Here is a 17,227-nt window from a genome sequence, read left to right on the forward strand (position 1 = left end):
CATCGACTCCGGACCCCATGAAGTCTCATGGCATCAGGTCAAACATGGGCAAGGAAACCTCCTGCTGATTACCACCGACCACCCTCCCTCAGCTGATGAGTGAGAACTCCCCCATGTTGAACAGCATTTGGAGGAAGCAAGGGCACAAAATGTACTCTGGCTGGGGGACTTCAATGTCCATCACGAAGAGTGGCTCGGTAGCACCACTACTGACCGAGCTGGCTGAGTACTAAAGGACATAGCTGCTAGACTGGGTCTGTGGCAGGTGGTGAGGGAACCAACAAGAGGGAAAAGCCTACTTGACCTCATCCTCACCAATTTGCCTACCGCAGATGCATCTGTCCAAGACTGTATTGGTAGGAGTGACCACCACACAGTCCTTGTGGAGACGAAGTCATGCCTTCACATTGAGGATACCGTCCATCGTGTTGTGTGGCACTATCACCGTGCTAAATGAGATAGATTTCGAACAGATCTAGCAATGCAAAACTGGGCATCCATGAGGCGCTGTGGGCCATCAGCAGCAGCAGAATTGTACTCAACCACAATCTGTAACCTCATGGCCCGACATAACCCCCACTCTACCATTACCATCAAGCCAGGAGACCAACCCTGGTTCAATGAAGAGTGCAGGAGGGCATGCCAGGAGCAGCAGCAGACATACCTCAAAATGAGGTGTCAACCTGGTGAAGCTACAACACGGGACTACTTGCGTGCCAAACTGTGTAAGCAGCGTGCGATAGACAGAGCTAAGCGATCCCATGACCAACGGATCAAATCTCAGCTCTGCAGTCCTGCCACATCCAGCCGTGAATGGTGGTGGACAATTAAACAATTAACTGGAGGAGGTTGCTCCACAAATATCCCCATCCTCAATGATGAGGGAGGCCAGAACATCAGTGTGAAAGATAAGACAGAAGCATTTGCAACAATCTTCAGCCAGAAGTGCCGGGTTGATGATCCATCTCGGCCTCCTCCTGAAGTCCCCAGCATTACAGATGCCAGACTTCAGCCAATTCGATTCACTCCACGTGATATCAAGAAACGACTGAAGGCACTGGATACTGCAAAGGCTATGGGTCCTGACAATATTCCGGCAATAGTACTGAAGACCTGTGCTCCAGAACTTGCCGCAACCCCAGCCAAGCTGTTCCAGTACAACTACAACACTGGCATCTACCCAGCAATGTGGAAAATTGCCTTGGTATGTCCTGTACATAAAAAGCAGGACAAGTCTAACCCAGCCAATTACCACCCTATCAGTCCACTTTCAATCACCAGTAAAGTGATGGAAGGTGTCATCAACAGTGCCATCAAGCGGCACTTGCTTAGTAATAACCTGCTCAGTGATACCCAGTTTGGGTTCCGCCAGGGCCACTCAGCTCCTGACCTCATTACAGCCTTGGTTCAAACATGGACAAAAGAGCTGAACTCCAGAAGTGAGGTGAGGGTGACATCACCTGACATCAAGGCAGCATTTGACCGAGTATGGCATCAAGGAACCCTAGCAAAACTGGAGTCAATGGGAATCAGGCGGAAAACTCTCTGCTGGTTGGAGTTATACCTAGCAGAAAGGAAGATGGTTGTGTTTGTTGGAGGTCAATCTTCTCAGCTCCAAGACATCACTGCAGGAGTTCCTCAGGGTAGTGTCCTGGGCCCAACCATCTTTAGCTGCTTCATCAATTACCTACCTTCAATCATTAGGTCAGAAGTGGGGATGTTCACTGATGATTGCACAATGTTCAGCACCATTCACGACTCCTCAGATACAGAAGCAGTCCGTGTAGAAATGCAGCAAGACCTGGACAATATCCAGGCTTGGACTGATAAGTAGCAAGTAACATTCTTGCCAGGCAATGACCAACTCCAACAAGAGAGAATCTAACCATCTCCCCTTGATATTCAATGGCATTACCATTGCTGAATCCCACACTATCAACATCCTAAGGGTTACCATTGACCAGAAACTGAACTGGAGTAGCCATATAAATACCATGGCTACAAGAGCAGGTCAGAGGCTAGGAATCCTGCGGTGAGTAACTCACCTCCTGACTCCCCAAAGCCTGTCCACCATCTGCAAGGCACAAGTCAGGAGTGTGATGGAATACTCTTCACTTGTCTGGATGGGTGCAGCTCCAACAACACTCAAGAGGCTCGACACCATCCAGGACAAAGCAACCCGCTTGATTGGCACCCCATCTGCAAACATTCACTCCCTCCACCACCGACGCACAGTGGCAGCAGTGTGTACCATCTACAAGATGCACTGCAGCAATGCACCAAGGCTCCTTAGGCAGCACCTTCCAAACCCGCGACCTCTACCAACTAGAAGGACAAGGACAGCAAATACATGGGAACACTACAACCTGCAAGTTCCCCTCCAAGTCACACACCATCCTGACTTGGAACTATATCGCCGTTCCTTCACTGTCACTGGGTCAAAATCCTGGAACTCCCTTCCTAACAGCACTGTGGGTGTACCTACCTCACATGGACTGCAGCGGTTCAAGAAGGCAGCTCACCACCACCTTCTCAAGGGCAATTAGGGATGGGCAATAAATGGTGGCCTGGCCAGCGTCGCCCACATCCCATCAATGAATTTTTAAAAAATCAATTCTGCTGTAATGTGGTAAGCTTTGACCATGATCAGATATCTAAGACAGATCCTGCCTGCAGATTACTGCTTCCTTCCCCGTCCCACTGGGACCTGCACTAGATCACTTCTCTTTCTCTTCTCTTGAGGCAGTTCAGAACTAAATACATAACCTCCTCCTGTGCTCAAATCTCCCGACAGAAGCCAACAAGGAGTCAGGCAGAGATTGTAGATGATTACTATTGACTTTATTGCGAGCTGGTTGTGTAACAGCAGTTTACAAAGTGCGTGGAGAAAGGCATGGAGCAGAGTGTTGGAGCGACTGACTGTTCCATCAGATTTCCTTCTGCACAGGCTCCGCTGTTCAGTTCTGCAGAAAGATTTGAAATTGCATTTAGCTGTGTGTCCCCACTGCTTGTCAATTCTATCACTTCCTGAAAAACTGGGAAAGGCTCTGATGGTTCACTCTGTGAAACCAATCCACATAGGAACAGGAGGAGGCCATTCAGCCCCTCAGTCCAGTTCAGTCATTCAATTAGATCATGGCAAATCTGTACCATTCACCCAAATTTACTCCATATTCCTTGATATTTTTAACCAGCAAAATCCATTGATCTCAGTCTTGAAAACTCCAGATGACCCCCAGAATCCACAGCCTTTTGAGGATGAGAGTTCCAGATCTCCACTACCCTCATGGAGCTTTCAGAATCCCGAGCATTTAGCCTATGGATTCTTTCTCTCCCTTCGTAAGAAGACACCTGATTAGCTAAGCACAGTGAGCGTAGGCACAGGATGGCAAAAGACATGAGTTAGGGACTTTATGTGAGCAGAGCGGTACCACTAGATTTTAGCTTATTTAAAACCATGTTGCTAGCAGTACAGACATACTGTTTGTTCCGTTCAGGCCACCATACATTATAGTGTCTCCTGCTCCCAATACCATTAATGAACCAGGGCTGGCTAGTTATGAACAGCCTGCCAGGGTCCAGTACTGGGCACTGAGATTGCCTCACAGTGTTAGCTTAGTCCAACGTCCCCTCATCACAGGGGTCCTGATTCAATTTGCACCGACAATCCCATTTATCTCTCCAAGGAGAAGGGCGATGAATTGTCAGCCATCACTTCCTCAAACCCTCGACCACATCAACAAAAACAGAAATTGAATGAAGAATGGCAGAGCTGACCTGAGCAGAGGTGGGTTTGCATTCATCTGGAAAGAGATCAAAAGGGGAAAAAAATTAATTTTTGTCGCTCAGGAACAGAAAAGCCATTGGTTATTTAAATGGCCACTGAATCTTGTGCCCCATTGGTATCTACACTAGTGGAGATGTCGTCATGGTTCAGTTGATCGCTCCCTTCTCCTGTGAGTCAGAATGTTGTGAGTTCCAACACCACTCCAAAGACTTCAGCCCATAATCCAAGCTGGCCCTCCTATGCAGTACTGAGCGAATGCTGCACTGTCAGAGGAGTTGTCTACCAAGCCTCTAACACATAAACTAACCTTACTTCCAGAATACCAACCCAATAACACATATTACTGACCTTACACCTGGAATACCAACCCTGTAACATATATACTGACCTTATACCCAGAATACTATCCCTGTTACACATTGACTGCCCTTACACCCAGAATAATAACCCTGTCACACATTTACTGACCTTACACCCGGAATACCAAGCCTGTAACACATATACTGACCTTGTACATGGAATACTAACCCTGTAACACATATACTGACCTTACACCCGGAATACCAAGCCTGTAACACATATACTGACCTTGTACATGGAATACTAACCCTGTAACACATATACTGACCTTACACCCGGAATACCAAGCCTGTAACACATATACTGACCTTGTACATGGAATACTAACCCTGTAACACATATACTGACCTTACACCCGGAATACCAACATGAAAACACATATACTGATCTAAACAAAAACAAGAAATGCTGGATTCACTCAGCAGGTCTGGCAGCATCTGTGGAAAAGGCAGCATCTGTTTTCCACAGATGCTGCCAGACCTGCTGAGTGAATCCAGCATTTCTTGTTTTTGTTTCAGATTTCCAGCATCCGCAGTATTTTGCTTTTATTATACTGATCTAACACCTGGAATACCAACCCTGTAACGCATCTACTGACCTTACCCCCGGAATGCTAAGCTGAAAACACATATACCAGCCTTTCCCCACAATACGGAGCCTAGAACACACATCTTGACCTTGTACCCACAATACTGATCCGATAATTAACTACTGAACTTACACGCACAATATTGCCCCTATAACATACTGGCATTATACTCACAACCTGATTCTATAAACCATATACAGAACTTATGTCCATACTATTGACCCTCTCGCCCATAAACACACCTTACAATATCACAACACTGATCCTACATCAATTATATTCTGAGTTCATAGCATTACAAAACTGGTTTATAATTCCCAGAAACTTTCCTGTTTCCATATCGAATAGTTATTGACTGTAATTTGTACAAATAGGGAATTTACAACATACGTCAACTACCTGAGATGGCCAAGAGTAAAACAATGGACTTTCCCTGGCTCTCCATCTCTTGGGTCACTCTGTTTCTCTCCATTGCTGTGGGCTTGGAGTCTCCTGCAGATTCTACTGGCCACTAGGATGTGTTTGACGGTCAGAGCATTGAGCAGAAAAATCAGAATGAACGGGCAACATGGGGTTGGATTATAGTCCAGTCAGTCAAACACTCTCTATGGAATTGAAACATAAGTGATTTCTTTTATGCTGCCATGCCAGGGCATATTACTGTTGATATATATAGACTCATGTATGAAGTCGAAGGGGATCTTTTTTTAACAGCGTGCAGACCATTCCTATAACCACAGCTGCCAGTTTGTCAACACAGTATCTCATTTTCAGCTCCTGGCAACAAATGGCTATGAAGCAATCAAAGGTGAAAGCGACTGTTAACCAGACAGAACCGTCTCTGGAAACACATCTTAGGACAATAATGAGACAACAGCCCAGCATGGTGGAAAGGAAATGAACTGGGAAATAAGTCTCACAAAGCCGGCTGAATATCACAGCGGTGATAATAACTAGGAGATCTGTCACTGCCATGGACACCAGGTACCGAGTGATACATCCTGAGAGACCGCACCTTCCTCACGACAGAATCACAATCGTCATCAAGTTAGCTGTGGGACAGCAGGCAGGGTTGGGGGAGAGAGAAGAAGGGAATAAATGATCAGACTCACAGCTACAACATCAGTTTGGTGTGAGGCTGGTATGAAATTTACATCATTGATACTTGATGCAGTGATGGAAACTGATCCGTTTACTTATGGATAACAGTTTGTGTATTAAAAATGATTGTCCCAAAAGAAAACTGGGTGGATTATTAAAGCGCCAGATAGACAAAATAATAATCTTAAACATGGCAGAAGAAATAAATAACAAAGCCATACACTGAGTTCATATTTAAACATGGTAAATAATGACAATAAGAAATGAAAAAAGGTGATAATGATATTGGAATCAAGTGAATGCCAGGACATACGATATGGGTAATAACTAAAATAAATATCAGAAACGATCAAGATACATGAAAAAGCCTTGAATGAATGACATTGATACAGTGCAGGTTTGGCTCCTGTGAAAACTGGTCAAGGAGTATCAGCAGTCTTTTTTTTGCAATGACTCCTGTAATGGAGGGAGATGTAGTGGCCAGTGAGGTCCTGCAAACAGTAATGAGAACATTGACAGATTCCTCTGTACTTATTTTTGGTGTTGTTTGAGGGAGGAATATTGTTTATGGCACAGGGAGTGAGCTCTGCTCTTCCTCCAGTAGTGTCACAGGATCCTTTACTCGAAGAAGCAGTTTACATCTCCTCGGAAGGCAGACAGATCCCTCAGTAGTTCACTGGGAGGGCACGGAGCTAGGTTATGGACTCTATGGGCCTAACATAGGGCTCCAACCCACCACCTTCTGAATGAGCACTGTGATTTAACAATACAATTTGCCAAATAAAGTGGCTGAGTGTGATATAATGAACTTCTGGACTGGAGGCTCTCACACAACCTGGACAATAAAATATATTTATGAATAGAACTGAGTGCAGCAGCTGACGGTAACAGAGAGGAGGTGAGTCTTCACAACTGTTTCGAGCTGACAATGATTTGATAAAGTTACTTAATGCAAAACTAAAACTGCAAATACATGAAATGTAAATAGAAAATGCTGGAAATGCTCAGCAGGTCATTGGAAGCATCTGTGGAGAGAGGAACGGAAACAACATACATAGAGATGTGTTCCAGTGCTCGGAATCTAGTTTAACATCCCTAGTTACATTGCAGTGTCAGAAACGTTATTCTATATTTCAACACATTTCATTTTGCAATACTGTCCTCCACAGCTAGCTGAACCGTTGAAAAACAGCGGGGATTGGGAGAAAACCAATCCTATCATCAAAGCAGAAGGGAGATCCATGAAACAGTGATCAGTGAACAAGTTATGAACTTGTAAAAACTTTTTCACACGGTGAATGGCTAAGGTCTGGAATGCACTGCCCGAGAGTGTGGTGCAGGCAGGTTCAATTGATGCATTCAAAAGGGAATTAGACTGTTATGTGAAAAGGAATAATGTGCAGGGTTACTGGAACAAGGTGGTGGAATGGAAATGAGGGAGTGGCTCTTTGGGAGAGCTGGTGCAAACACGATAGGCCGAATGGCCTCCTTGTGCACGGTAATAATTCTGTGATTCTGTGAATACAGTTCGCCAAATAAAGTGGCTGTGTGATATAAAGGAGACTCTCACACAGCCTCGATAATAAAATCAGTGAGTAGACATAGATAGATGTTAAGATTGTCGAACAAACTCTCTTTACAATAATTTTCCAGAAGAGAATGATATTGTAAAAGTTTTCTCTGTGTGAGAAGCTCAATGAACTTCATATTTCAATAAGAGATCACAATGAACACACAGTGGATAGTTGGGCTACTGCAGTAATTGAACTGAATGTTCAGAAGGTGGCTGACCAACATAATGATCAACAGCTATAATAAAAGCAAAATATTGCAGATGCTGGAAATCTGAAATAAAAACAAGAAGTGCTGGAAATACTCAGCAGGTCTGACAGCATCTGTGGAGATAGAAGTAGAGTTAACATTTTAGGTCAGTGAACCTTCATCAGAACTTCTGAAATGCTAACTCTGCTTCTCTCTCCACAGATGCTGCCAAACCTGCTGAGTATTTCTAGCATTTCTTGTTACTAATGATCAACAGCTACTCAGTGACAACACAGTTAAACATTGATTTGACCAGTTAGACATTTACTGCAAAACTTTATCTGGAACACTGAAAATGGCAAGAACAGGGTAATAATTGGCAAATACTGGTACCACAGACCTGAAACATTAACTCTGTTTTTCTCTCTCCACAGATGCTGCCAGCCCTACTGAGTATTTCCAGCACTTAATGTTTTTAGTTCAGATTCCCAGCATCCACAGTATTTTGCTTTTATACAATAGAACGTACTTGAAGTGAGAAAGTACAGCTTTAAGATACAATCAAATATATTCAAGTGATGTAAAACCACATTAAAACAAAAGTAAAGGAGAGGATGGACGCGGGATTCATGGTTGATGATGTGAATAAGCTGTTTCCCATAAAGTATCACAAGAGGGACTTGCTAGTGAAACTAAAGCCCGTGGGATTAAAGGGACAGGAGCAGTGAAATTGGTCAATGGTACAGAAAGCATAGAGGAAGAATGAACAGATCTTTTACCAGGCTGGAGGGAAGTTAACAATGATTTTCCTCTTGGGTTGATATGACGACCATTGCTCTTCTGATCACTTCATATGTGCATATAAAATTTAAAAAATATAGAAAATTGAGTATGCGAGTACTTGCAGAGAACATAAAAACTGACTATAAAAGCTTCTATAGATATGTGAAGAGAAAAAGATTAGTGAAGACAAATGTGGGTCCCTTACAGTCAGAAATGGGGGAATTTATAATGGGGAACAAAGAAATGGCAGACCAATTAAATACATACTTTGGTTCTGTCTTCACAAAGGAGGGCACAAATTACCTCCCAGAAATGTTGGGGAACATAGTGTCTAGTGAGAAAGAGGAACTGTATGAAATCAGTATTAGTAAGGAAATGGTGTTAGGGAAATTGATGGGATTGAAGGCCAATAAATCCCCAGGGCCTGATAATCTACATCCCAGAATACTTAAGGACGTGGGCCTAGAAATAGTAGATGCATTGCTGGTCATTTTTCAAAATTCTATAGACTCTGGAATAGTTACAATGGATTGGAGGGTAGCTAATGTAACCCCACTATTTAACAACAGAGGTAGAGAGAAAACAGGGAATTATAGACTGGTTAGTCTGACATCAGTAGTGGGGAAAATGCTAGAGTCCATTATAAAAGATGTAATAGCAGAGCACTTGGAAAACAGTGACAGGATCGGACAAAGTCAACATGGATTTATGAAAGGGAAATCATGCTTGACAAATCTACTGGAATTTTTTGAGAATGCAACAAGTGGAATAGATAAGGGCTGGATGTGGTGTATTTGGACTTTCAGAAGGCTTTCGATAAGGTCCCACATAAGAGATTAGCATTCAAATTAAATCACACGGGATTGGGGGTAAGTACTGACATGGATAGAGAACTAGTTGGCAGATAGGAAACAACGAGTAGGAATAAAGGGTCTCTTTCCGTGGCAGGCAGTGACTAGTGGGGTACCGCAGGGAACAGTGCTAGGACCCCAGCTATTCACAATATATATTAATGATATAGATGAGCGAATTAAATGTCATATATCCAAGTTTGCAGCTCACACAAAGCTGGGTGGGAGTGTGAGCTGTGAGGAGGATGCAAAGAAGCTCCAGTGTGATTTGGACAAGTTGAGTGAGTGGGCAAATACATGGCAGATACAATATAATGTGGATAAATGTGAGGTTATCCCACTCTGGTGGCAAAAACAGAAAGGCAGATTATTATCTGAACGGCGATAGATTGGGAAAGGGGGAGGTGCAACGAGACCTGGGTGCCCTTGTGCAGCAGGCAGTCAAGAAGGCAAATGGTATGTTGGCCTTCATAGCAAGAGGATTCGATACAGGAGCAAGGATGTCTTGCTGCAATTATACAAGGCCTTGGTGAGACCACATCTGGAGTATTGTGTACAGTTTTGGTCTCCTTATCTGAGGAAGGATGTTCTTGCTATGGAGGGGGTGCAGTGAAGGTTCGCCAGACTGATTTTTAGGATGGCTGGACTGATGTATGAAGAGAGATTGGGTCAATTAGTCTTGTATTTGCTAGAGTTTAGAAGAATGAGAGGGGATCTCATAGAAACCTACAAAACCTACTGGACAGACTAGATGCAGAAAGGATGTTCCCGATGGCGGGGGAGTCCAGGACCAGTGGTCACAGTCTAAGGATAAGGGGTAAACCATTTAGGACTGAGATGAGGAGGGATTTCTTCACCCAGAGAGTGGTGAACCTGTGGAATTCTCTACCACAGAAAACAGTTGAGGTCAAATCATTAAATATATTCAAGAAAGAGTTAGATACGGGGAGAAAGCGGGAACAGGGTACTGAGTTTGGATGATCAGCCATGATCATATTGAATGGCGCTGCAGGCTCGAAGGGCCAAATGGCCTACTCCTGCTCCTATTTTCTATGTTTCTATCTTGTATCTTAAACCTGTGTGTTATCCCTTCAATACATTATATTGTACCTTAAACGCATGCATCATCACATCTAATGCTTTACCTTGTATCTTATACTGTTGCATTATCACATCAAGTACGCTATGCTGCAACTTAAACACATGACTTATGGCTGTCCTGTCTTATTACTTCAAATATTGTGTCTTAAATCTGGGTCTTAGCAGTAAAGGCACACTCTACTGTATCACAAACCCATACCCCATCACTTCTATTGTATCTCACTAAGGTGTATTATCACTTCAACTTCATTCTATTTAATTTAAAACCCTGTCTGATCACTTAACATATAATATATTGTTTCTTAAATATGTGCCTTATAACTTCAAATCTGACATAACATTACATAGAACATACAGCACAGAAACAGGCCATTCGGTGCAACTGGTCCATGCCGGTATTTATACTCTACAGCAGCTTTTTTCCCCCAACTTCATCTCACCCTAATGACATATCCTTTATTCTTTTCACCCTCATGTGTGCATCTAGCGTCCCCTTAAATGCTCCATGTTTTATGATTCAACCATGCCATTTGGTAACGAGTTCCATATTCTCATTACTCTTGCATGACGTCTTTAATATCCCTATGCACTTCATGAGGAGAAGAGGTGAAATATTCAAACACTATCTGCCTATGGACTGTTTGTGGGAAATACAGAGAAATTTGTTTTAACTTTTAAAAAATTAATTAACTACCTGTTCATAACACTTTGAATACATTATATTGTATCATATGCCCAATTATTGTATTTTAAATCAAAGTCCTATCACTTTAAATATATTATATTATATTCTCAACCCGTGTCTTATCATTTAAATACCTGATAAATTGTATCCGAATTGATCTTACAGGATGCACAACATAAACCCAGCAGCTAAGACACTGCATAACCTGAAAATAGCTAAGACAGCTGTGCAAAAGGCAGGGAAGAAACAGTGCAAACAAGCACTGGATCAACTTATGTGAAGAAATCCAAACTGCCTGTGACAGTGGTAATCTATGAGCTATGTATGTAAGAGGGCGCTTGGCCCTGCCATTACCAAAGTTGCTCCCCTGAAGTTGACAGATGAAGTACTCACCGACAGAAGTAAACAGATGTCTTGCTGGGCTGAACACGACTGTGAGCTGTACCCCTGTGAAACGGACATCTCCCAGTCTGCGCTTGATGCTCTCCCAGAACTTCCTGACATGGATAAGCTAGATGAAGAGCCCTCATTACTTGAGCTCCAGAAGGCCAGAGATTACTAGTGATGAAATCTCAGCCGAAATGTTCAAAAATGGAAGGTCTCATCTTTTGACACACTTTTATGACCTTCTCCTTCTCTGCTGGAAAGTAGGCTCCATTCCACAACAAATGTGTGATGCAAATTCATTATACTATACAAAAACAAAGGCGACAGAGGAGACGGCAACAATTACGGAAGCATCTCACTCCTCAGCGTCACGGCGAAGGCCTTTGCTGGGGTCATACTTGAAAGACTCCATCTACTTGCAGACTGAATGCACCCGAAAGCACAATGCAGTTTCCATGCCAGGATCGACTGTGGACATGATCTTCTCCCTACGTCAGCGACAAGATAAGTATGGGAAACAGAGTGTACCCCTTTACCTTACTTTTGTAGATCTCACTAAGGTATTCAATGCTGTCAGCAAAGCAAGACTCTACAAGATTTTGGGAAAAGTTGTCGGTCCACCGACGCTTCTTAGTCTCATCCGCTCCTTCCTTGACAACATACACTGCACTGCATAGTTTGATGGCTCCATTTCCCACAGTTTTGGAGTGAAGAATGAAGTGAAACAGGATTGTGTCCAAGCCCCCACTCTGTTTGGCATCTTATTCTCCAAACTCCTGCACACTAGGTCAGACGGCAAGCTCAACAATCTATCAAGGCTGAAAGTGAAGACAAAAACACATCGCATCCTGATCAGGGAACTTCTCTATGCTGATGATGCTGCACTAGTTACTCACACGGAAACTCAGATACAAAGACTCATGGACTGTCTCTCCCATGCCTGTACGTTGTTCTCCTTGACTATCAGCATCAAGAAAACGGTGGTCATGGGATAAGGTGTTACATCTCTGCCCCTGATCACACGAAATAAACCCCACTGGAAGTGGTTAGCAAATTCTGCTACCTTGGGTCCACAGAGACAGACTATCTGTCCCTTGATGCAGAGCTTGATACACACATAGGGAAAGCAGCTACCACCTTTGGCTGACTCACAAAACACATATGGGATAACACCAAGCTGACCCTTAGGACCAAACTTCCGGTCTATAAGGCCTGTGTTCTCAGCACCTTGCTGTACGGCCGTGGAACAGGGGTGACTTACAGCTACCAGGAAAAGAAGCTGATAATTTGCATCTTTGCTGTCGGTGGCACATTACAGGAATATCCTGGCAGGACAAAATCACGAATGTGGCCGTCCTAGCATAAGCCGAGCTCCCAAGTGTGTTGGCACTAATCAAACAGAGGTGGCTTTGGTGGATCGGTCACGTCCGCAGGATGGAAGATGGTCATATACCCAAAGATCTTCTGTATGGTGAGGTAGCCGGGGCCAGCTGGCCAGTGGGTTGTCCAAAGGTCCTCTTCAAGGATGCTTACAAGCATGACATGAAGGCCCTGAACATCGTCTATGGCACTTGGAGTAACTAGCTGGCGAAAGAGAGAAATAGTGATACCTCTTGTGGGCTAGCATGCACTACTACGATGACCAGTTGCTACAGCAGCTTGGCAACAGGTGCTAATGCTGAAAGCAGCAACCCAAAATGCCACCTGGTAGCTTGGCCTCCACAGCCATCACAAAAGGTGCACCATATGAAGATACTCCATCTAAATACATTGTTTGCTGCATGTCCATCATCTCTCAGAGATGAAGGCTGCCAACAACAATTCAGGCCCATGAGATCATTGAGTTCCTGAGCTTGTTCCGCCATTCAGTTAGATCATGTCTGATTTATATCTTAATTCCATCAACATGTCTTGGTCCCAAAAGCCTCACTACTCTTCACTAACAAAATTCTATCAATCTGAATTTTGAAACTTCCCTCCAGCCTCAACAGCTTTCTTGGGGAAGTTTCAGATTTCCATTACCTGTAACTGGCATGAAGTTTACAAAGGCTGAATACTGCGTACACTGGCAATCTGAAATAAAAGTAAATAAACAGAAAAAGTTGTAAATTCTCACCAGGTCGGCCAGCATCGTTGAGGAGAGAAGCAGAATTAACATTTCAGGTCGATGACCTTTCATCAGAACTGCAGAAAATGCTGGAGGTGTAGCAGGTTTTAGGCAAGTACAGAGTTAGGAGAAGGGGGGAGGGGACGAAAGAATAAAAGGGAAAGCCAGTGATAGGGTGGAAGGAAGACAAGATTAAATAACAAAAAGGTTGATGGTGCAAGGCAAAACAGATGATAGTGGGGCAACTAAAATAACAAAAGCTGGATGCAGAGAAACGTCAGCATCAATACCAACAGCTGCTGTCTGAAAAAAATAAGAGGAGTGGTTATGATCTGAAAATCTGTTCAATGTGGATTCCTCAAGACTGTAAAGTTGCTGATCCAAAGATGAAGTGCTGTTACTTTGTTGGGTTTAACTATTGGGTTATAACTAGTCAGCTTGATAGGTCTTCTTTACTTACAAAAAATCCAGTCTCTGGATCTGGGCTTTGCTGGCAGGACTGTCATTATTTACCTACCCCTATTGCCTGAATAGGTGGTGGTGGATCTTCTTGAATCATGGATTGATGCAACTAAGTGCTCGTCCACTTTAGAGGGCAGTTAAACGTCAATCAATTTGGAGTGGGGCCGCAGTCCCATTTTGGCCAGACTGGGTAAGGATGGTAGGTTTCCTTCATTGGGGTTATTAAAGAAGCAGTTGGATTTTCTGACAATCTGACAACTTCATGCTCAGTTTATACTGGTATCAGCTTATTATTTACTGCCAGACTGAAGCAATTGTCTCCATTTTACCAGCACCAGCAACTGTCCTATTTGATGAGGTTCAGAATATCAAATTTTTAAAGTGTTTTTTTTTTTAAGTGAAATTAGCAAACTGGTCTGTAGTTTCCAGGACGAGTTCTATCTCTCTTTTTCACCATAGCAATTACATTTGTTCTTTGGAACTATTCCTTTTTCATACATGGATACCAGTGGCTCTCATGTTTCCTGCTTAGGGTGGTGTCCTCTTTATGTTTGGCTTGTTTTTATCCTATCTCCTTTCTTTCTATCTTCTGTATAATATCCCAGTTGAATAGTACTACAGTTCTCATTTCTTCATTGTTCTTCGGTGAAAAGTGAGATGATGTTCCTATTCAGTATCACTGTCATTTTAATATCATCTCTTGTGCCTTTATGCTTCTTGTCTTTTAGTGGCACTGTCAACATCTTAATTTTCCTTCTGTTTCTTGTGTGCCTATGGAACACTGCACTATTTCTTTTTATATCCGTAGACATTTTCACTTCCAATTTCCCATTTGTTTTTTTTATTGACTTATGACTTCTTTCCTTAGTTCATCATAGTCCCTTTCTTCATTCTCTCCTTCATCGTTTAAGTACCTTGTGTATGCCTTTTCTGTTGATTCAGTGTCATGCTCATCTCATTATTTATTCAAGGCATCCCATTCTTAGTTGTTTTGTTCTTATTTTTAGTGGAATATATTTCTCCTGATCCCTACTGATCTGCCATTTCTATAAAGACCACTGTTGTTTTACTTCTCTGTCTGGCCTTTTTTAAAATCTCCTTTGTCTTCTTTAGCTCCATTTGTATTCATTTACGGCTATCTTTTCTCAATCTATTATCATTGTATTTGTATTATATATCTTTCTAAATCATATGAAAATACAAAGTGTACAGATAGATGGGCAGGAAAAGAGCAGCTGGTTCACCAAGACGTGCCAAACCATAATGGCTGGAGGCTCATGAGTAAAAACCTCTTCTCTCCACCTCCCACCTGGTCCTGCATCCATGCAATCACTTGCTCGAGGCGAAAAATGCCAATAACAGACTAAATCCTCTGGCAAATTCATTTCTGATTCCCCCCAGGCAAACAAAACCATTCCAGGAGATCAAATGGACCAAGACTTATCAATAAAATACTTATCTTCTATATGATGTGATCTCTGCCCCAGTCAATAACCGGGGTAATTTCCTCTTGAACATACAGACAGTCAACACTCACCAGTTGGGAATATATTCTAAAGGTTTACTACTCTCTAGGAAGAGATAAACTGCCAAACAGCCAGTCTATGCCTATTCTTGCCTACTTTCACCTCATAAAACTGTAATCTATCAATATGCAAGCTATATAGTCTTTTATTAATTTTCTAAACCTCCAGGAGGTTAACCTAAGTCAACACTGTTCTAAAGTAAAAATACTAGGACCATTGGTGGTATCTCACCATCACCTTCTCAAGGGCAATAAGGAATGGCCGATTCCCACATCCCATGAAACAAATAAAAACATTCAGTGAAGACAGGTCCAGTTGAGAACTGTTACAGTTATTGTTGATCGCTCCATGTCAGAGTGGTATGATGCTGTGTAGAAAGGTCCAGTTCAGCATAATTACATTCACTGTTGACAGGCAAAGCCTGTGGGACAGCTCTCCAATTTTGGCACAACCCCCCAGATGTTACTAAAGAGGACTTTCCAGAGTCAACATGCTTGGGTGTGCCATTGTCATTTCCAGTGCCGAGGTCAATGCCAGGTGGTACATCCAGGGGCAGGGATGTCTTGCTGCAATTATACAGGGCCTTGGTGAGGCCATACCTGGAATATTGTGTGCAGTTTTGGTCTCCTTATCTGAGGAAGGATATTCTTGCTATAGAATGAGGGCAGCGAAGGTTTACCAGACTGCTTCCTGGGATGGTGGATCTGACATATGAGAAGAGATTGAGTCGGTTAGGATATATTCGCTGGAATTCAGAGAAGTGAGGGGGGATCTCTTAGAAACCTATAAAATTCTAACAGGACTTGACAGGGTAGATGCAGAAAAAATGTTCCCGATGATGGGGGAGTCCAGAACCAGGGGTCGTAGTCTAAGGATGCGGAGTAAACATTTTAGGACTGAGATGAGGAGAAATTTCTTCACCCAGAGAGTGGTGAGCCTGTGGAATTCGCTACCACAGAAAGCAGTTGAGGCCAAAACATTGTATGTTTTCAAGAAGGAGTTAGATATAACTCTTGGGTCTAAGGGGATCTAAGGGACAAAAGTGGGAACAGGCTACTGAGTTGGATGATCAGCTGTGATCATAATGAATGGAGGAGCAGGCTCGAAGGGCCGAATGGCCTACTCCTGCTCCTATTTTCTATGTTTCTATCCAGTTTTATTCCTTTCCTTAGACTTTTCGCTAGTGGTTTGGTACAACTGAGTGGCTTGCGAGACAATTTTAGAGGGCATTTAAGAGTCAACCACATTGATGTGGGTCTGGAGTCACATGTAGGCCAGACTCGGTAAGGACAGCAGATTTCCTTCCCTAAAGGACATTAGTGAGAGGGCTCAAGCTGGGATATATGTCGCAAATCAAGGGGTAGGGTCAAGGTAGGAGAGCAGAATAGTAATATGGGAAATGAATGGCAGGAAGGGACAGAGAGAGAAAAAAACCTAAGAACACACTGACAGTCAAGACTAGATGTTAGAAAGATAACAAAAAGACAAAACTATGGGCTCTGTATTTGAATGCACGTAGCATTCATAACAAAGTAGACGAACTGATCGTGCACATTGAAGTCAATAAATATGATCTGATAGCCATTACGAGACGTAGCTGCAGAATGACAAGGTTTGTGTCCTGAATATTGAGGGTTATGTGAAACTCAAGAAGAATAAAAAGCTAGGTAAAGGTGGAGGGGTAGCACTATTAATCAAGGATGGCATTGGAGCAATAGTTAGAGATG

General features: G+C 43.0%; 1 long non-coding RNA gene across 1 annotated transcript; it reads right to left on the reverse strand.

Annotated features, from left to right (window-relative positions):
- Positions 1–2,839: 2,839 nt before the first annotated feature.
- Positions 2,840–5,413, reverse strand: LOC137347533 (uncharacterized). The gene is made up of 3 exons (XR_010968974.1): positions 5,136–5,413; positions 3,778–3,803; positions 2,840–2,963 (listed from the first exon to the last, which is right to left on the reverse strand). It is a non-coding gene; the product is annotated as an uncharacterized lncRNA (long non-coding RNA).
- Positions 5,414–17,227: the final 11,814 nt, after the last annotated feature.

Source organism: Heterodontus francisci, chromosome 32 (genome assembly GCF_036365525.1).
Source record: "Heterodontus francisci isolate sHetFra1 chromosome 32, sHetFra1.hap1, whole genome shotgun sequence".
Classification (NCBI taxonomy): Eukaryota; Metazoa; Chordata; class Chondrichthyes; order Heterodontiformes; family Heterodontidae; genus Heterodontus; species Heterodontus francisci.